Genomic DNA, 7500 nt, shown 5'->3' with positions numbered 1-7500 from the left:
ACTCCTGTTAAGGCGGATTCATACTTAGCGTTACTGGCGCTAACCTCATTCATACCTCCCTCGCGACGATGGTGTGCGCTCAAAATGACGTCACACGCCCCTCCGCAAGCTGCCGCGGCGCGAGGTCGTGCACCCCAGATTTTGGTAAGTTGGCGTGCGCCACCAGCGACCAGCAGCAGGAGTTGCGAAGAGATATGGCTACAGCTACTGTATTACAGAATGGACCCTGCATCATTTTGAGGAAAATAAAATGTCTCAGAGAGTTAATTTATCTTCTCCCTTAAATGTTGTTCAGTGAAACAATTGTTTACTTTGTTCAGAAGCACGTTGTGTTTGGCGATCTATTTATAAATTCTGCAGCCAGAACAATGCTCTCACATGGTCTTGGAATGATCTGGCAATGTAGGCTACAACAAAAATCTACGTTTCACTGTGGTAAGTCATAAGTCAGACGTTCAGTAGCCCTACAGAAGCCGTGTTTGGCTCTCTATTTTTATACATCTGTAGAACGCCAGCTGCGAGTTGCGATAAATTCTGCCGTTTTTCTCATGAACAGCAGAGTGCACACTTCCGAAAATGCAAGCAAAAGCCTGTAAATGGCGCTTTTGACTATGAATGGTAGTGATGGGCCAATGAAGCTTTGTTGAAGCTCTGAACCATTTAGGCACATTGCTTCAAAAATTGGGTTAGTACTCGAAGCTTCAGTAACAGGGCCCTCTCCTGGTGAAAAGCCATGTTTGCAATTAAACGGGCTCAATTCGATAAGATGAGATGTTGTGCCCTCATCATCTGCGACATTACTCCCAATATTGGACTGAGCTCATACTTTTGCACACTAACTTCCAGACATTTGACATTTTGGGCTACTGATGAGGCAGTTGAGGTAGACAACATTACAAAGGCTATGATGCCACATTTATTTATTTATTCATTTATTATGAGGCTATTTTTTGGGCGATCAGAATAAAGCGTTGCTGAACATTAATGTCTTCTCCTTGTTGTGTTCATAACGTATGATGATGTTGTCTACTTGTCTATCAAGTGGGACTTGATGACAGTCAATAAAATATCTATTCTCTTCACTGCAACCTGGCAGACGGCTCTGCCGTTTTGCGCACGCCTGCTGGTTCGTGTGGCAGCGCGAAACACTGCAGCTCCTTTTGGAAAACTGAACCAGTTTACTGTTTCATACGTAATAAATCACGTGGTTTTCCCGTACTGAAGCAAACTTCGGGACAGTGGTTTAATGGTTTTCGCAGTTGATGGTTTGAAACACGTTCCGGCGCGCTTGTGCCAGACTGCCATCACTAATGAATGGTCTGCAACATTTTACAGTTTTTCTCAATTGGTTTTGTACATTTCTCACAACAGAATAATGATTCTCAAAAGTCTTTGTTCAATTGTGACTTCCTGGTGTTACCTGTGCACATGGTCAAATCAGTTTCTCATTGTTTTCGGCATATAGCAAATGCTCCCCTCCACCATGCCATGGCTGTGTACAATTCTCAGTGATTTCGTACATTATCAATTGCTTTTGTCATATCACTCAAAAACCTTTGTCACTGAATGCATGAAACTATCTCAATCTTATCTGATCAATGTAATATAAAACTGAATTTACAACATTTCCCATCCAATCTAAACAACATTTAGCTTCAGAAAAGATCCTCAAGAGTGTACTATTCAATTGACAACATGAGAAATTGATGCACTATGACACAATGACTAACCATTCTGCTGGCGCTCATACGTTCATTGACACAAAAACTTGGTTTTGAAAGACAAATAAGGGTTTTGAGCAAGAGACTCAGTTTTGCAGGTTATCCACCGTGTTTTGCCATTTGTTAAAGCTGTTTTGAGAATGAATATTATGTTTTGCAAATTGCGAGAGAGATTCGAGAAATGTACAAAACCAATTGAGAAATACTGTAATGGTTCTTGCGCCAAATGCGCCAAAGTGCGCACGTTAAGTATGCAGAGCCCTTTAGTCCGCTGTGTGTGTCGCTGACAGCTTTTGCTGGGCCCAGGACATAGGCATCTGAACGGGCCGCCTAACCAATACATACAATGTAATGGGGACCCAATTCTGCCCCCCCTATCTCCCTGGGCCCGGGACAACATACCCCTTTGTCTCCCCCCCTGTTGGCGGGCCTGTGTGTGTGTGTGTGTGTGTGTGTGTGTGTGTGTGTGTGTGTACCCGGTTGCAGTCCTTCTCTCGTCCGAGCTCCACCTGGATCTTCTCCCTCTCCATCCTCTCCTCCTGCAGCACCTCCTCTCTACGCTGCATCTCCGCCAGCAGCTTCTCCATACGCGTACGGTCCATCTAGACAAGACATCACATACAGTAACACAGCTTAGGAAAGGAGACATAGAGTAGAGTAGAATATATACTCACTCCATTAAAAAAACTCACACTCTAAAAAAAAAGTACACATAAAAACATAAAAAGTACACATAAAAACATTGCACATTGCACAGGAGAGATAGATAGACAGAAAGTATGGGGGAGAGAGAGAGAGAGAGAGAGAGAGAGAGAGAGACTTCATACAGTGACATTGGTTAAAAAATGTGGTTATTTGGCCCAGCCGTGGCTTAGTTAGCTGGGCGCTGGACTTCTGTGCGGGCGACCTGGGTTCCATTCCCGACCCGGGACATTTCCCGATCCTCCCTCCCCCATCTCGCTCTCCCACTCACTTCCTGTCCCACTCTTCACTGTCCTATCTAAATAAAGATCCTCCCCCCCCAAAAAAAATATATATATTGTTATTTGATTATGGTGGACAAATGCTAGATGCAAAAAAACACTTAACTACCACCTGATTCATCAATGTAACATTTCAGGGAAAAGACATGACTGTTGGTGTTAGGCTTCTTAACATATCGGAGTCATACTGGACTGAACTGCCCACCACCAATCTGGGTTACTGTGTCAACCTTTCTCACCCCAACACACACACACACACCACACACACATGCACACGAAGGTGTTAAGAAATGGATCTCATGTTGCTGCCTCTCGTCTCCCACCTGCTGCCATCTCTCTCTGAGTATTGCTCAATATCTGACTATTGCTCAATCTCCACTCTGTCACACTTGTTTTGAAGCCGCGTCTGGTCCTATGGTGTCGTCTCCAACTAGGCCTGTGTCCTGATATAACTACAGAGCCCTAATATGCGTCACTACTCTCCCTGTTATTCTAGTCCAACCAGAACGAGAACACACACACACACACACACACACACACACACACACACACACACACACACACACACACACACACACACACACACACACACACACACACACACACACACACACACACACACACACACACACACACTACACCATAGGGAAGTGCAAGGTAAGCAGATTTCCTGGTCCAAGTACATTTCTGTGCCTCATTCTTTGTAATAGGTTACATTAGTGTATTTTTATCATCTTGAGACACCCCCCCGCCTCCCCCCGGCCTTTACCTTTAAATGGTACGTTTGTTCACACCTGGAGAGAAGATGGTAAGTAAGACAACGATATAAATCTAAGGAGATGCCCCTCAGTGTTTCCCATACATTGAGGAAACTATGGCGGCCCGCCATAGTTTAAATTTGGCCGCCATAGTTTGCGAAAATGTTAAAAAAAAAAAAATTTTTTTTTTTTTTTTTTAACTTTTTTTTTTTTTTAAACGATTTCCGTTTTTGTTAAAAAACGATTTGAATTACGATTTCCTTCGCATTTTCCTCCTGGAGTAAATACATCCTATAGAGAAAACCACAAGTGCTTGAAAGACAGAGGGATCAAAAGCCTAGTCAAGTTGTTATAGTTACGGTAACTTGGGTTTGGGCAGGGACGCAGGAAGTGGGGTGCTCCGGGTGCTGGACAACAGACGCAGCTGCATCATAGCCTTTCTACCTAGGCTACTGCATCACTTGTGTATTAGGCCTACCCTAAATTCAGACATAGTTTTTTCCCTAATTATTATTCTAAAATAGAAACACAAAATATGAATATTTTCTACTTTGAAATGTGAATGCAATTTTGGTTTGAAATGAGTGATGAACTTTTAGACCCCAACCAGACCGGAACAGTGGTGTAGAACGGTAGCCTACAGCCAGTGACGCGGGAGAGATGTTTGTTTTGTTTAGCTTGTGGTGTCAAGGTAGTAATAAATGTGGTATTAACAGCGATATGTTGGTTTGGGCATGCATCAACATACACGGTCTTAAACCAATTGGAGGAGCTAACTTCTTGTGAAGAGAAGTCTCATCACTTTGGTGATCAAACATGGACCAACTAAGCAAGGAATTAGGTGAATTTAAAGTGCGACGGGAGAAGGGAATGTCACCAAAATTGTGCATCGTGTCAGGTAAGAAGTGACTTTTGTTCCTTGCGGTGGAGATTGGATTCGTAGTAGCACATTGGTAGGCTAGGTCTTGCCTATTGCTGGTGAAGTCTATCTTAGCCTCGGAGTTTGCTATGGGGTGAATCTGTAGCACAGCCGATCTATCTGTCTATCAACTGTTGCCAAAGTTGAATTGCCGCGGTGTGAAATGGCTGTGCTATTGTTAGATGTTTTGGACTTTTGTAGTGGTGGCGATTTGTTCCTTTTGCCTCTTGCTGCTGATTTGACCACCGTTTAGCCTATGGCCTACGTCAAATGCAAACTAAAGGTGGCTTTCACACTCTCCCTGTATCAATAGCCAGCAATGGCACGAGCTGCTTTGGCGCTTAGCCTACTTCTCTCGCCGATCACAGCACAAACTCTTTGGCCGTCAGAGTGTAATCACATACGGGAAGCATTATGCCTGTCTGTGTGTCGTGCGTGCTTTTGTGCGCGGGCGGGGAGACAGGGCAGTTGTCCTGATCTTATGCATCTTGAGATACACAGTCGCAATTGCAAGACAATCTAAATTGTTTGATAGCCCGGTCACCTCTCACAAGTGCATCGCATGGCCTAGTCATGCATTTCTACTCATTTCACACATTGTAGACTGCCCATGGAGAAGAGAGGAACTGTCACACGGCAGCGCTATTTGCTCTTGAACACGCCTCCCTCACCTTCCACATTAGGTGCGCGTTTCCCTTCCGCAAGAAGAACTTTAATAATTTTGAAGTGAAATGTTAAACAAAAAAAGGGTAAAATCTAGTCATCCTTTGGGTTAGGCTACATAAAACATGAAGAAAGTTAGTCCAAGACAGGATTCCGCCATTCTTCATCCTAAATTGATTAGAATGCAGGAAATTGCATCTAAAAAACACAATTTTTTTTTCTGGGAGAGGACTCCAGAGCCTCGCCGCCCACAGCACCCCTGTCTGGTCAAAATGAGTTCCTGCGTTCCTGTTTGGGAAGCAATATAAAAAAAACTTCAGAGAAGGGACAGTTTTGGGATTAGTTTTTACTAACACTTCCCCAGGCTTTGTTGTTTACAGAAGAGATATAATGAGTTAGGTGACAGCCTTCATTGCGACAGCAGCAGCAAAGGAGACATCGGGCTGCAAGTAATATAGAAATGAATGTGTAATGAATGTGAATATAGACATAAATGTGGTAATATGGTTTTGTTCAGCCCCTTTTAATGGAAAGGGAATTTTGAAAAAACTGGCCCTGTGACCAGCACCCCCTCATGTAAATGTGTACGCCTAATGGTTGGTGTGGGGAAAAGGCATAGCCCTACCCTTTAGACCCTTTTTGTCTATGCGTTACACACAGTGATCTTTTAACTTCTTATCTCTGCTCCTAGTTTGTTTTTTATTATTGTTTTCATTATATAGACCCCTGCATGAGGGACAAATGAAACTTTGTTGTAAACAGAAATGATTCACTGTACTGCATGTTTTGACAATGACAATGTACGACTACAATTATACATGTCATGGGGTAAATGGGTAGCCTTATTTCTCAAAATATAAATGGCTGAAATGTGTTGGCCCAGGCCTATAGTTTCTCCATGTGCCAATGTCATTACTTTTAACTCATTGTGTTTTAGCCATTTTGCATTCACAGCTGTGTGAATACCGAATCAACAGCCCACAACACCCCCCCCCCACCCCCCCCCCCCCCCGGAATAAAAAAAAATCCCTGCTGCCCCCCCATAGTTTCCAAAATTTCTGTGGGAAACACTGGCCCCTGTTTGTAAAAAGGTGGTAGGTTATTCTGTGTCCCATTTCAACAATTGGGTGAAGAAAAAATGGTACTCCACTCCCCGTTCGCTGAGTCAGAGAGTGGGTACTGTTTTTTGGTGGGCTCACTTGTTTCTGTCCTCCTGGAGTTACTTTGGAGCTAAAACTGCTTGCACTGAGTACAACTATTGGAGGCATCATTGTAGGGCTGGGAAAAAAAATCACGTAAAACAGAAAAAAAAGACACTAAGATTGTCAGTTCCAGTTGTCGGGAACAAATTGCACACAGGGACCCCCACAAGGGCAAAACACTACCACCCAGGCCATCTATACCCAATGAAGTATTTAATACAGTGAAACAAACAAACAATAATGGGTATTGTCAGTTTCCCCTGCTAAGCTCCGAGATACACTGCAAGGCTCTCTCCCCCATACTACAAAAATTACGGGGCCACTCACAATTATGCCGGTTAGTTTACATTAAACAACTGCCAGTAACTGCAATTCCCCTTCTGGACCTCTGAGGTGCGCTGCAGGCTCTCGCGCTCCCCTGTGGCCCAGTCAGGCGCGCGCCCCTCCCTGGAGGGTCCAGGCTGGAGTCTGCCAGCTGCAGGGGGTGATGCTTGTGCAGGAGGTGAGGCGCGCTTTGTGCAGCTCGGCCTGGCCCTGGTCCGCTCTTCACGCCCCATGCCCCCCAGCTCCCGCCCGCGCAGCTCCTCGCACCCTCGCGCTCGCTAGCGCGCAGACGCTCCTGCAGGCCGCGCAGCTCCCCCAGAGCCGCCTCACTCTCCGCCTGGAAGGAGGAGGAGGAGGGTAGAGGAGGGAGGAGGGGAAGAAGTGATGAGGAAGAGGAGGAGGTGATGGAGGAGAGGGAGGAGGTGATGGAGAGGAGAGGAGGAGAGGCACATAGACAGAGTGGGAGAAGAAAGAGGATGGTGTTTGATGAAAGGAGAAGGAGGTGATGGAGGAGTAGGAGTAGAGAGGAATGTGACGACGACTGGGGAGAAGAAGAATATGGAAGGCGAGAAGATTGGTGAAGATGAGAAAAAAGCAGGTAAAGAGGGAGAGAGAAAAGGGGAGTGAGGAAGAGAGAGAGTGGGAGGAAAGACTGATGTGACGAGTAGAGTTGACAAACAAGACTTATGAGTATGTGAGAGCAGGTGACTGATGTGTCCCTGGTTTTATCCAATGTGGGCTTCTGTCACACATTACTCATCCCTGTGACATAATAACCACGGGCAGCCTACCGCCCATTTGGCAGGAAAGGAAAAACAAAGGGAAGGGGGGGTGGCCTTGGTTTGGGGTGTTTTTTCTATGGCTTGATTAAGATGTTTGGGGGGGGTTTGTGGTGTTGTGTGGTTGGGGTTTTTGGTGTGTGGGGTTTTG

The 7500-nt window shown here is 45.1% G+C and overlaps 1 long non-coding RNA gene across 1 annotated transcript in view; it reads right to left on the bottom strand.

Annotated features, from left to right (window-relative positions):
- The window catches only part of LOC134442190 (uncharacterized), a 7234-nt gene extending 571 nt beyond the window's left edge, over window positions 1–6663 (bottom strand). The window contains exons 1-2 of the long non-coding RNA XR_010033330.1: window positions 6633–6663; window positions 2198–2323 (exon numbers count right to left, since the gene is read on the bottom strand). This is a non-coding gene — a long non-coding RNA (uncharacterized LOC134442190). The remainder of the gene's footprint in view (window positions 1–2197; window positions 2324–6632) is intronic.
- Window positions 6664–7500: the final 837 nt, after the last annotated feature.

Source organism: Engraulis encrasicolus, unplaced genomic scaffold, assembly GCF_034702125.1.
Source record: "Engraulis encrasicolus isolate BLACKSEA-1 unplaced genomic scaffold, IST_EnEncr_1.0 scaffold_1239_np1212, whole genome shotgun sequence".
Taxonomy (NCBI): Eukaryota; Metazoa; Chordata; class Actinopteri; order Clupeiformes; family Engraulidae; genus Engraulis; species Engraulis encrasicolus.
Note: the sequence above shows the minus strand (reverse complement) of the source record. Positions and strands in the feature narration are given on the sequence as shown.